Source organism: Euprymna scolopes, chromosome 46 (genome assembly GCF_053919585.1).
Source record: "Euprymna scolopes isolate OS-2025 chromosome 46, ASM5391958v1, whole genome shotgun sequence".
In the NCBI taxonomy this organism is placed as follows: domain Eukaryota; kingdom Metazoa; phylum Mollusca; class Cephalopoda; order Sepiida; family Sepiolidae; genus Euprymna; species Euprymna scolopes.
In genome coordinates this window covers 65,505,996-65,519,762 of record NC_136527.1, presented here as the reverse complement: position 1 = coordinate 65,519,762, position 13,767 = coordinate 65,505,996, and the positions used below count along the sequence as shown (strand labels likewise).

Sequence of the window (13,767 nt, the reverse complement as noted above, 5' to 3'; positions counted from 1 at the left end):
ATGTCGCGACATATGCAAACGCATACTGAAGTATAGGCATATTCTTAGGTATGTGGTTCTCTTTTATACAAAAATGTATTATATTGCAAGATATGCGAAGGCATACTGAAAAGTGAGCATATTATTGTGGAATATTAGATTCTTCATTTTCAAAGAAAACGTTGCAATGCATGCAAATGCATAAATGATAGAAATCATATTTGTAAAAATTTATGTCTTTTAACCATATAAAATATTTTGTATTCAAACACATAATGTAAAAAAAATAATTTTCTTGTAATGTGTATCTCACTTACTTTTACATTGATTATGTATAACTTGCTGCATAGAAACTATTTTCATGTGAAGTATGTACCTCTTCATTTTCAAATGTTATATGCTTGTGCTAATAAAAAATATATTATCACACAATATTTGGTTCATTTACAATTTTAACATCAAATGTTGTAGCAGATGAAAAATGAAATTGCATCACATGAAAACAATTTATTTTTGTTGTGTTTTTACAAAAACATCTTGTACTAATAAGATTTATTTATATTGTGGTATAGTTTACTTTTATTGCAACAAGAAACATTTTTGTCATATATGTGCCTTATCTCTTAAACGTTAGTTTCAATGTATACAGACACTGAATTGCAATTTGAGTAATCAAAAAAGATTTAAAAAGATACGCTTATAATTGGTGAACTGACACAGGATAGAATAAAATTTTATGTTAAAGAACAAGATTTAAAAAGATACGCTTATAATTGGTGAACTGACACAGGATAGAATAAAATTTTACGTTTAAAGAACAAGATTTAAAAAGATACGCTTATAATTGGTGAACTGACACAGGATAGAATAAAATTTTATGTTAAAGAACAAGATTTAAAAAGATACGGTTATAATTGGTGAACTTACACAGGATAGAATAAAATTTTATGTTAACAAGATTTAAAAAGATACGGTTATAATTGGTGAACTGACACAGGATAGAATAACATTTTATGTTAAAGAACAAGATTTAAAAAGATACGGTTATAATTGGTGAACTGACACAGGATAGAATAAAATTTTATGTTAAAAAACAAGATTTAAAAAGATACGCTTATAATTGGTGAACTGACACAGGATAGAATAAAATTTTATGTTTAAAGAACAAGATTTAAAAAGATACGCTTATAATTGGTGAACTGACACAGGAGAGAATAAGATTTTATGTTAAAGAACAAGATTTAAAAAGACACGCTTATAATTGGTGAACTGACACAGGATAGAATAAAATTTTATGTTAACAAGATTTAAAAAGATACGCTTATAATTGGTGAACTGACACAGGATAGAATAAAATTTTATGTTTAAAGAACAAGATTTAAAAAGATACGCTTATAATTGGTGAACTGACACAGGATAGAATAAAATTTTATGTTAAAGAACAAGATTTAAAAAGATACGCTTATAATTGGTGAACTGACACAGGATAGAATAAAATTTTATGTTAACAAGATTTAAAAAGATACGCTTATAATTGGTGAACTGACACAGGATAGAATAAAATTTTATGTTTAAAGAACAAGATTTAAAAAGATACGCTTATAATTGGTGAACTGACACAGGATAGAATAAAATTTTATGTTAAAGAACAAGATTTAAAAAGATACGCTTATAATTGGTGAACTGACACAGGATAGAATAAAATTTTATGTTAAAGAACAAGATTTAAAAAGATACGCTTATAATTGGTGAACTTACACAGGATAGAATAAAATTTTATGTTAAAGAACAAGATTTAAAAAGATACGGTTATAATTGGTGAACTTACACAGGATAGAATAAAATTGTATGTTAAAGAACAAGATTTAAAAAGATACGCTTATAATTGGTGAACTGACACAGGATAGAATAAAATTTTATGTTTAAAGAACAAGATTTAAAAAGATACGCTTATAATTGGTGAACTGACACAGGATAGAATAAAATTTTATGTTAAAGAACAAGATTTAAAAAGATACGCTTATAATTGGTGAACTGACACAGGATAGAATAAAATTTTACGTTTAAAGAACAAGATTTAAAAAGATACGCTTATAATTGGTGAACTGACACAGGATAGAATAAAATTTTATGTTAAAGAACAAGATTTAAAAAGATACGGTTATAATTGGTGAACTTACACAGGATAGAATAAAATTTTATGTTAACAAGATTTAAAAAGATACGGTTATAATTGGTGAACTGACACAGGATAGAATAACATTTTATGTTAAAGAACAAGATTTAAAAAGATACGGTTATAATTGGTGAACTGACACAGGATAGAATAAAATTTTATGTTAAAGAACAAGATTTAAAAAGATACGCTTATAATTGGTGAACTGACACAGGATAGAATAAAATTTTATGTTTAAAGAACAAGATTTAAAAAGATACGCTTATCATTGGTGAACTGACACAGGATAGAATAAAATTTTATGTTAAAGAACAAGATTTAAAAAGATACGGTTATAATTGGTGAACTGACACAGGATAGAATAAAATTGTATGTTAAAGAACAAGATTTAAAAAGATACGCTTATAATTGGTGAACTGACACAGGATAGAATAAAATTTGATGTTAAAGAACAAGATTTAAAAAGATACGGTTATAATTGGTGAACTGACACAGGATAGAATAAAATTGTATGTTAAAGAACAAGATTTAAAAAGATACGCTTATAATTGGTGAACTGACACAGGATAGAATAAAATTTTATGTTAACAAGATTTAAAAAGATACGCTTATAATTGGTGAACTGACACAGGATAGAATAAAATTGTATGTTAAAGAACAAGATTTAAAAAGATACGCTTATAATTGGTGAACTTACACAGGATAGAATAAAATTGTATGTTAAAGAACAAGATTTAAAAAGATACGCTTATAATTGGTGAACTGACACAGGATAGAATAAAATTTTATGTTAACAAGATTTAAAAAGATACGCTTATAATTGGTGAACTTACACAGGATAGAATAAAATTGTATGTTAAAGAACAAGATTTAAAAAGATACGCTTATAATTGGTGAACTGACACAGGATAGAATAAAATTGTATGTTAACAAGATTTAAAAAGATACGCTTATAATTGGTGAACTTACACAGGATAGAATAAAATTGTATGTTAAAGAACAAGATTTAAAAAGATACGCTTATAATTGGTGAACTGACACAGGATAGAATAAAATTGTATGTTAACAAGATTTAAAAAGATACGCTTATAATTGGTGAACTGACACAGGATAGAATAAAATTGTATGTTAAAGAACAAGATTTAAAAAGATACGCTTATAATTGGTGAACTGACACAGGATAGAATAAAATTGTATGTTAACAAGATTTAAAAAGATACGCTTATAATTGGTGAACTGACACAGGATAGAATAAAATTGTATGTTAAAGAACAAGATTTAAAAAGATACGCTTATAATTGGTGAACTAACACAGGATAGAATAAAATTGTATGTTAACAAGATTTAAAAAGATACGCTTATAATTGGTGAACTTACACAGGATAGAATAAAATTGTATGTTAAAGAACAAGATTTAAAAAGATACGCTTATATTATTGGTGAACTGACACAGGATAGAATAAAATTGTATGTTAAAGAACAAGATTTAAAAAGATACGCTTATAATTGGTGAATTGACACAGGATAGAATAAAATTTTATGTTTAAAGAACAAGATTTAAAAAGATACGCTTATAATTGGTGAACTGACAAAGGATAGAATAAAATTGTATGTTAAAGAACAAGATTTAAAAAATACGCTTATAATTGGTGAACTGACACAGGATAGAATAAAATTTTATGTTAAAGAACAAGATTTAAAAAGATACGCTTATAATTGGTGAACTGACACAGGATAGAATAAAATTGTATGTTAAAGAACAAGATTTAAAAAGATACGCTGGTATTATTGGTGAACTGACACAGGATAGAATAAAATTTTATGTTAACAAGATTTAAAAAGATACGCTTATAATTGGTGAACTGACACAGGATAGAATAAAATTTTATGTTAACAAGATTTAAAAAGATACGCTTATAATTGGTGAACTGACACAGGATAGAATAAAATTTTATGTTAACAAGATTTAAAAAGATACGCTTATAATTGGTGAACTGACACAGGATAGAATAAAATTTTATGTTAACAAGATTTAAAAAGATACGCTTATAATTGGTGAACTGACACAGGATAGAATAAAATTTTATGTTAACAAGATTTAAAAAGATACGCTTATAATTGGTGAACTGACACAGGATAGAATAAAATTTTATGTTAACAAGATTTAAAAAGATACGCTTATAATTGGTGAACTGACACAGGATAGAATAAAATTTTATGTTTAAAGAACAAGATTTAAAAAGATACGCTTATAATTGGTGAACTTACACAGGATAGAATAAAATTGTATGTTAAAGAACAAGATTTAAAAAGATACGCTTATAATTGATGAACTGACACAGGATAGAATAAAATTGTATGTTAAAGAACAAGATTTAAAAAAATACGCTTATAATTGGTGAACTGACACAGGATAGAATAAAATTTTATGTTAAAGAACAAGATTTAAAAAGATACGCTTATATTATTGGTGAACTGACACAGGATAGAATAAAATTTTATGTTAAAGAACAAGATTTAAAAAGATACGCTTATATTATTGGTGAACTGACACAGGATAGAATAAAATTGTATGTTAAAGAACAAGATTTAAAAAGATACGCTTATAATTGGTGAACTGACACAGGATAGAATAAAATTGTATGTTAAAGAACAAGATTTAAAAAGATACGCTTATAATTGGTGAACTGACACAGGATAGAATAAAATTGTATGTTAAAGAACAAGATTTAAAAAGATACGCTTATAATTGGTGAACTGACACAGGATAGAATAAAATTTGATGTTAAAGAACAAGATTTAAAAAGATACGCTTATATTATTGGTGAACTGACACAGGATAGAATAAAATTTTATGTTTAAAGAACAAGATTTAAAAAGATACGGTTATAATTGGTGAACTTACACAGGATAGAATAAAATTTTATGTTAAAGAACAGTTTGAATTTTAAAATGATCCCTCAAGGTGAAATATTTGGAACTTTTTCATAAAAAAATTGCTGATGCAGAATTTAAAATACATTTAAGAGAAAAACGATTTGAGCTAATATACAATATAAATATAAATCTGAATAAGTTTATAAATTAAATTAAAAAAACTAGAAAATATTTTAGAAACTTTGTTTTATAACATGAAAATAATATCACGCTAAAAATCCTTTCTGATATATCATCAGATCAATAGTTACTGATAGGAAAAAAACTCTAAAATTATATAAATGAATTTTACTTGACTACAAAAATTAAATTATTTCTCCCAATTGCATAGCAAACGTATTATAGTTTAATTTTTTGTGTTTGTAAATGAATTTGTTCTCTTTTATACATGTTTATTGTTACTGAAATGTAATGCGATATTTTATTTAATAATTTTTTTTATCCGATATTCTCTGAAAATTCGATAATTATTTGTTGACCAATTTGCAAATTTTTTTTCTACAGGAGGGAAAGTAATATTTTTATTACTATTTAATTTTTCTTTATTTTAATTTAAAAACCCTGTAACAATATTGACACAGCCAAAGAAAACCAGGAAAGGAAAACGGTTGATATTTCACATATCAATATTTAGACAGAAAGAAAAACAGGAAGAAAACGAATTAATTGCTTACTGAACACGGAAATAAGAGAGATTGATAGGATATATACTAGATTATTCCAAAAAGACTTGAGTTATACTCTGACTGTTAGATTTTAAGTAAAGGTTTGTTTTTCTATGTAATTATTTATTGCAAGAAGAAACATATTTGTCATATATGTTCTTTATCTCTTAAATGATAGTTGCAATGTATGCAGACACTGAATTGCAATTCGAGTAACCAGAAAAAAGATTAAAAACTGACGTTTATAATTGGTGAACTGATACAGGATAGAATAAAATTTTATGGTAAAGAACAGTTTAAATTCTAAAATGATCTCTACAGGTGAAACATTTGGAACTTTTTCCTAAAAAATTTGCTGATGCAGAATTTAAAACACATTTAAGAGAAAAAAATTTAAGAAACTTTGTTTTATAATAGGAAAAAATATAATGTTGAAAACCTTTCTGATATGTCATATGATCAATATTTACTGATAGAAAAAATTCTAAAATTATATAAATGAATTTTACTTGACTACAAAACTAAAATTATTTCTCTCAATTGCATAGCAAACGTATTATAGTTTAATTTTTTGTGTTTGTAAATGAATGTGTTCTCTTTAATACACGTTTATTGTTACTGAAATGTAATGCGATATTTTATTTAGTAAAATTTTTGTATCCGATATTCTCTGAAAATTCGATAATTATTTGTTGACCAATTTGCATATTTTTTTTTATAGGACGGAAAGTAATATTTTTTTACTTTTTAATTTTTCTTTATTTAGAAAAAAACTTTAAGCGGAAATCAATTTAAAAACACAATATTGACAAAGCAAAAGAAAACTAGGAAAGAAAAAGGGTTGATATTTCGCATATTAATATTTTGACGGAAAACAAATTAATTGCTTACTGAACGCGGAAATAAGAGAGATTGATAAGAGATATACTAGATTGATCCAAAAAGACGTGAGTTATGCACTGACCGTTGGATTTTAATTAAAAGTTTGTTTTTCTACGTAATTATGAATTGTCGCTAAATAAAGTGGGTATTATATAGTTGACCGAGCAGAAAAGTAAATTATCTATTCTCTGTCTCTCTATCAGTTTATCTAATTATCGATGTATCTATCTGTTCATCTAATGATCTAGATATCTGTCAAGCTGTATTGAAATTACAGCGTTTTAGCAGGTTCTCAAACGTCAAACCTTGTCAGACTCAGAAGTTGATGTGTCATCTATCATGTGTTTGCTGAAGCATCGCTGAATTGGAAGGGAGATGATTAGAAAGGGGTCTCCTCATGAGGAAGGTGAGGTCTCAGAATGTAGACATATAAGAACCACTGCAAGCCAGGATTTTAGATTACTCCTGTGCTGACTGTAATGCCTGGGAGCAAAATAAAATATGTATAAAACCAATTATTTGTCTTGGGTCGTTGACGCGGCTTGTTATAACAAATTTCAAGCTCCACCAAGGACGGATGGAAAATTTCCCAGTTGGCCTAAAATGACATAAGCTGCTGACAACAGAAACCAGGTGTGTCATCAAATGTATATGTTATATATAATTATGTTGACACAAAGGTATCAATACACCCATACAAGACTAATCACAGGGGCGTAAAATATAGACAGTATATTACACAATGTACAAATACACATAATGGTTCAAATAGTGAAGAACCACAGACATCCAGTTAGGCCAGGTATACACTGAAACACATGATGATGCAATACAATGCAAATACGAATGTATATATATATATATATATATATATATATATATATATATATATATATATATATATATATATACACGTGATTATATACATGCAAAAATGGTTAAATAGTGAATAATATACAGATAATATGTAAACCCCGCTATCCAACAAGTTTGTGTTTTGATACCCGATTGCCAAGATGGTCAAGCGATTTGGTGCCGTGCATTGCCTCCCAAAATGAGGGGCATAATAAATCTGGGCAACCACTCACATAACATTGGAAAAAAAGGGGATCTGAAGAAATGAAAAAAAAAACATGTTACGAACTTTCTATGAAAATAAAATAAAGAGAAAAAGAAGGATCCTAAAAAGAAAAAAAATCTACACCAGACATAAAAAATAAAAAAATAGACAAGGAAAAGAAAACAAGAACTCTAGAATAAAAAAGGAAGCACACACACATACAGCACATAAAAATATATATTTAGGTTCAGTTAAGAAAAAGTGCAATATGCCGCAAAAAAAAAAAAAAAACAAAAAACAGTTGTTGGAACAAGAAGAATGAAATGCAGAAAAAATATACAGGGGTCAATCACATGATCTGAAGTGTTACCGCTAATCAAGGAGCAAAAAAGAGCTTCTAATCAACCTAATAACCAAACCCATACAGCCATCTGAAGATGCACTTCAGAAAATCCAAATCGACATAGACACCATGCCTTAAAATCAACTGCAATAACCACCACCACTCAGGCTAATGGCGATTAAAAATTACATGCGTCAATAAACGATTCGAGACATCATGAGACACCAAAAGGCCTTCCGCCCAGGAAACGACATGAGTCAATTTATCACAGACAGCACTAAACAAAATATATATGATACACGTCGTGCCAGAGCTAGCAACATACTCCAGTCTGGAAGACGAATTTATCAAGTCCGCAAAAGATGTGCTAGACCAGGACATATTTCAACAGATGCTCAACTCTGAACAAGACATAGCCACCTCCATCCTCCTAAAGAATACCTCCTAACAACCTACGACAGATGACCACCTTTCAGCAATTAATCCGAGCTTGGGACCTAGAATGGTGAACAGCCAAAAAACTGACAGATTTTGCGGGCCAACTCTAAAATGTACACAGAGAAGCAGCTGTCCATATTAAGAGCAAATTCAAGAAGGATTGGAATTCAGAACTATCTGTTAACGGGTTTATTTCGATCATGGGCGCAATGCTTATAAGCAAAAAAATCAAAGTGTGGAACTCTAACATCTAGCGCCAGGATAGTGGACAGTCACTATACCGCAACGGCGCAACGGGTATAGCATCTGAAGTATAAAGGTACTTGGATTGTGGTGTAAAATCCAACTTCGCCACTCTCCAAGACACCACTCGTGTCGGAGAAACAGAACGAACCAACACACCCGACCCAACAGACACCCTTACCTGAACTGTATGAGCACTATCAAACAGATTGATCCACATCAACAGCAGCATCAAGAAGCTTGTCAACAGCCACAAAGTTTCCCTGTATGCCAGAGATACCTCAGAGACAATCCATGCTTCAAATACAGATGCAGACATAAACACTTGACCAAGTAGGTTCGACGCACACAGTTACTATCATACGACCAAAGTCATCACAAGAACAGTTACAACTGCTACCGACGCAATAGGCAGCATAGACACACACACCATATCCGACGTATAGCTCTTTTTTGAAAGCCTATGGGCTTGAAATGCTTGTTGTAGCTGCATCGAGGGTGTGCGAATTGGATGCAACCACATAGAGTAAATTTGTAGATGGGGACGGCCTGTGAGCTTCGGCTTATTGCAAATGTGTAATGCTTGAGGGAACAGAGCCTCCAATACATGATGCAGACGTGTAACGGTGATGTGGTCATTATGTAGTGAATCAGCAAAGGAAAAGAAAAGAAAAAATAGAATAGATGCCACCGATACATAACAATTTAAATAGGTGGGAGTGTTGCCTTTTTGGGAATTAGAAAAAAAAGAAGAAAAAATAGTACCATATTAAGTTTTTACGTTGTATGAAAGGGAGTTTCCTGATTTTGGTTGAAACTTCGGCAGGGGATGGAAATTCCACATGAAATGGAGCCGCTAGGTGCCATAAATATGGCGCAAATTGTTACGTTAGTACGGTTGTGGATTGTTTCCTTCCCAGGACACTTGTCCGATGGTTGTGACCCCTGAATCTGGTGAAGTCTGAATGTTGCTGTAAAATAAATTTTGATGATAGCAGGTGCCTTGTGAAATGAGAATGCTAACCACTGAGACTTCAGTAGGTAAGGCTTTTCTGTTTGGTCCCCAGATGTAAAGTGTGAAATTTATTAGTATGGGTGGCCTAGAAATATACACCTGCGGGAAAAAGGGTCAGAAATCTGTCGAATTTCTTTAGGTAAGGCAGAAGCCTTGATTTTCGAAATGGCACAGGGGATGGCTGATGTGGCAACTTATATTGATGCTCCCTGGGTAGTTTACCCACATCCCTGGGTAGTGCCATGGTCCGTGAAGAAGTCCATCCGAATAAAATGAGACCTACAAAATATATGTCTGCACGGTACGTTTGGTAAATAAAAAGAAAAATGTATATTAGAGATGGTATCTGATTTTTTTTTTTTTTTTTGCCGCAGATGTAAAATTCAAGTGTTAGAAAAGAGAGAGTGAAAAGGTATACATTTTGAAAAAAGGAAGGGAATGAATGTTATATAGTTGGCCAAGCAGACGAGTAAAATATCTGTTATCTGTATATCTATGGGTTTATCTAATTATCGGCGTATCTATATATCTATTTATCTATCTATCTAAAAGTGTGTGGAAACAACAGAGAGTGGAATTACCATGTTTTAGCAGGTTGTCAAAACATGTTAAACCTTGCCAAACTCAGTGACTAGTCAAGTTTGCACCAGAAGGTATCTGAATAGCTGACCAGAAGTTGGCGTGTCGTCTGTCATGTATTCCGGTTTGCTGATGCATCACTACATTGGATTGAAGATGTTGAAGAACCACAGGTATTCAGTTAGGCCACGTATATACTCAGACATACGACGATGCAACACAATGCAAATACACTTGATTATATATGTGAGTATGTTTAGCTCGTAAAGAATATGCAGAGAATATATAAACTATTGCTATCCAATATGTTCGTCTTTTAATACCTGACAACAATATAACACGTGTACCATAAACCCGATTAATTTAGACCTTCTCAAAAAGTTATGCTAAGTTCATCTGTAGGTTGAAGTGGGAGATTATGTTTTAATTGATATTCAAAAATCCACTTGAATTGACGCAATAATCCCAATTCTCGGAAAAATGTCAAGCATAGATAAAGTTTGATAAGACGTGGCAGTTAAGTGAAATAAGCTGCTGAAGAAGAAAATTATATGGATATGAGAGAGGCGCCTTGAAGTAAGAGGAGATAACTTTCTATCAAAGGGGAAAGCAAGAAGAAGGAAAGGAGCCCAGACCCACTCCTGCCCTCTAGGCATACTTGTAGAGAAGGAAAGGATAGACGATTGGATGGATCCAAATGGGGACTGTTGCTGCCGGATCTAATGTCCTCAGTGGTGAGATATTATGAGAGGATCCAAACACAGAAAAGTGGAAGAGCCCAGGTGCCTACCAAAAAAAAAAGAACTCACCTGTAATATGTTGGTAGGGATCGTGTAGATGCAAAAGCACTAATTAACACTGAAACGTCGATATTGTTTATAAACACTCAGGTGTATCAGATGTTGGCAGTAATGAGAAGGTTGTATCTGACACATCTGGTAGTCAGATTGTAGCGAGGTACAAATTACTAGAATGGTATTTCCTTTGTTGGTTGCTGTGTTTTGAAATGATCTTAGGGAGAAAATGGTGGGATCTTTCTTTCGATCCGGTAAATATCTCACTGCTGATGCAATTCTCTATCTATATAAGAGCCAGGTACGTCCAAGGATGGAATACTGTTGCCACATCTGGGCAGGACTTGGACTGCCTTGATAGAGTTCAAAATAGACTTCGTAGCCTCGTAGGAGATGTCCTTTTCTCTTCCTTGCAACCTCTATCTCACAGAAGAGATGTTGCGAGTTTGTCTCTGATGTATCGTTATTTTCATGGAAAGTGTTCGACTGAGCTTCAATCTATGGTCCCCCCCCCCCCTCGCCAAACTTTCACAAGAAACACTCGTCTAGCTGTAAACACTATCAATAATTCCCCCCACTCTTTATCTGTGCCTAAACCTAAACGTAGATTCCATGAACAAAGCATTTTTCTTAGAACTGCACGCCTGTGGAATTGTCTTCCGTTTTCCTGCTTTCCGGCTGAGTACAATATGGTTGTGTTCAAGTCTAAAGTAAATAAGTTCTTGATGAGCCGTTCCATATAAGTTATCAACTTTATCAAATTTTCATTACTAATGATTACTATAATGTCCAATTTCTACTGTACACTCTTTAACCCTTATCCTTGAGTGGCCTCTTGGCCTTGATAATGTGGTGATGCCTGTGTAAAAAAAAGGGAGAGATTTGCTCAGAATGGAAAGAGCCAAGTTTAACTTCAACCCAACTATGTTGACGGTAGTAGATATTCCCTCTGGTACGTAGAGGTGACCCTCTGTCTATGATGACTGGAAGAGATGTAAAGCCTTCCCCGAGGACAGAAGTGTTAGCCAGACTGATAAAACAGGTTGACCAGGTCCGAATAGAAGAGACAGTGAAAAAGATAAAACGGGTGCAGATTTTTTAAGAACCAGTAAGAAAAAAGGGCAAGTAGAACGATACTTCTAAAACCTGCAGATATGCTGGCAGGTAGGGAGTCTGGGAATAAGAGAAGTTTAGGTTTCACTGTTATGGCTGTTGGGGAAGCTGCGAGAGATCGCAAAACTTTCTGTGAAGAAAGAATTTTAACTGCACACGACTGCAGTCACTAAGTTGAGCGAGTAAGAGGAGGGAGATTTGATATCTATATCCCGTCTCTCCAAAACACTGAAAGGTAACTAAACAATACGTGGATGATATATATATATATATATATATATATATATATATATATATATATATATATATATATATATATATAAGAGCAGTTCAGCCTGGCTTTGCCCAGACCCCATGTACTGTTCATAACTTTATGTGAATATGCATATATACATTAAAAAGTTTTATTCATGTCCAGGTAACCTACATCTAAAATTGCAAGTGTTTAGATACAAAATTAATGAAGGAGTTTGGTAGAATCTGCAAAGATCAGCTCTTTCAACTTTGACCTCTTGGCAGCCAAATTGACCCCAATTTTAACCCCTTTGTTGCATGAACAGCAACAAGTGTTACACCGTTTGGAGTAGCGCCACTTGGAGGTGACCGGTGTAAGAAGGGTATTAAATAAAGATGGTTGCCGAGTAAACACAACGACTGGTTTTATGTTATATTTTATCCGTGGTCATCCTCACACATGAAACATGGTGATGGCGGTAAACAGTGGAAAGGTAGCAGAAAAAGAAAAAAAACAAATACGTAACGTTTAATTTTTCGGTGTGAAAATTACGACGCCACGAGGTGGTGAGGAGAAAAATGTCGGAAGGAGACATGAGTGCAATAAACAGACCGGTAATGGCATAAGACCACCACCGCCCCTTTGTATGGAGCAGAATTTGACAGAGAATTGGAAGCTATTTAAGCTGAAATGGCATAATTATGCTATTATTACGTATCTGACAACCCAGTCGATACAATATCAAACTGCACTTTTGCTTCATACGTTAGGGGATGATGCTTTGAAAGTGTACTACGGGTTTCACTTTTCAATGCCAGAAGATGAAAGAACGCCTACGGAAATTATTCAGGCGTTTGATAAATATGCTATAGGGGAAACAAATGAAACTTACGAGCGTTATGTTTTTCACATGAGAAAGCAAGGCCAAACGCAGACCATTGAATCTTTTATTACGGCACTTCGGACGTTAGTAAAAACGTGCAATTTTGTGACAATTGCATTTCCTCAGTACTCAGAGATCAAGTAGTGCTGGGAATACGTAACCCTCAGACACAAGCTGAGTTACTTAAAATAAGACAGCTGGATTTACAAAGATGTATAGACATTTGTAAGCTGTCTGAAAATGCTACGTTACAAGCCAGTATCTTAAGGCCTGAGAGAGTGAACTGAGTGGAGTTCAGACACAAGAAAAAGCCAGGGGAAAAAACTGTGAGAAAATGCAGAGCGTGTACACTGCAACATGGACCGAACAAGGAAGTATGTCCTGCATTTGGCAAGACATGCTACAACTGTAATGGGAAAAATCAT

General features: G+C 32.3%; 1 protein-coding gene across 1 annotated transcript in view; it reads right to left on the bottom strand.

Moving 5' to 3' along the window:
• LOC145270143 (uncharacterized) overlaps positions 1-13,767 on the bottom strand; it is a 55,690-nt gene that overhangs the window by 32,142 nt on the left and 9,781 nt on the right. The window lies entirely within an intron of this gene.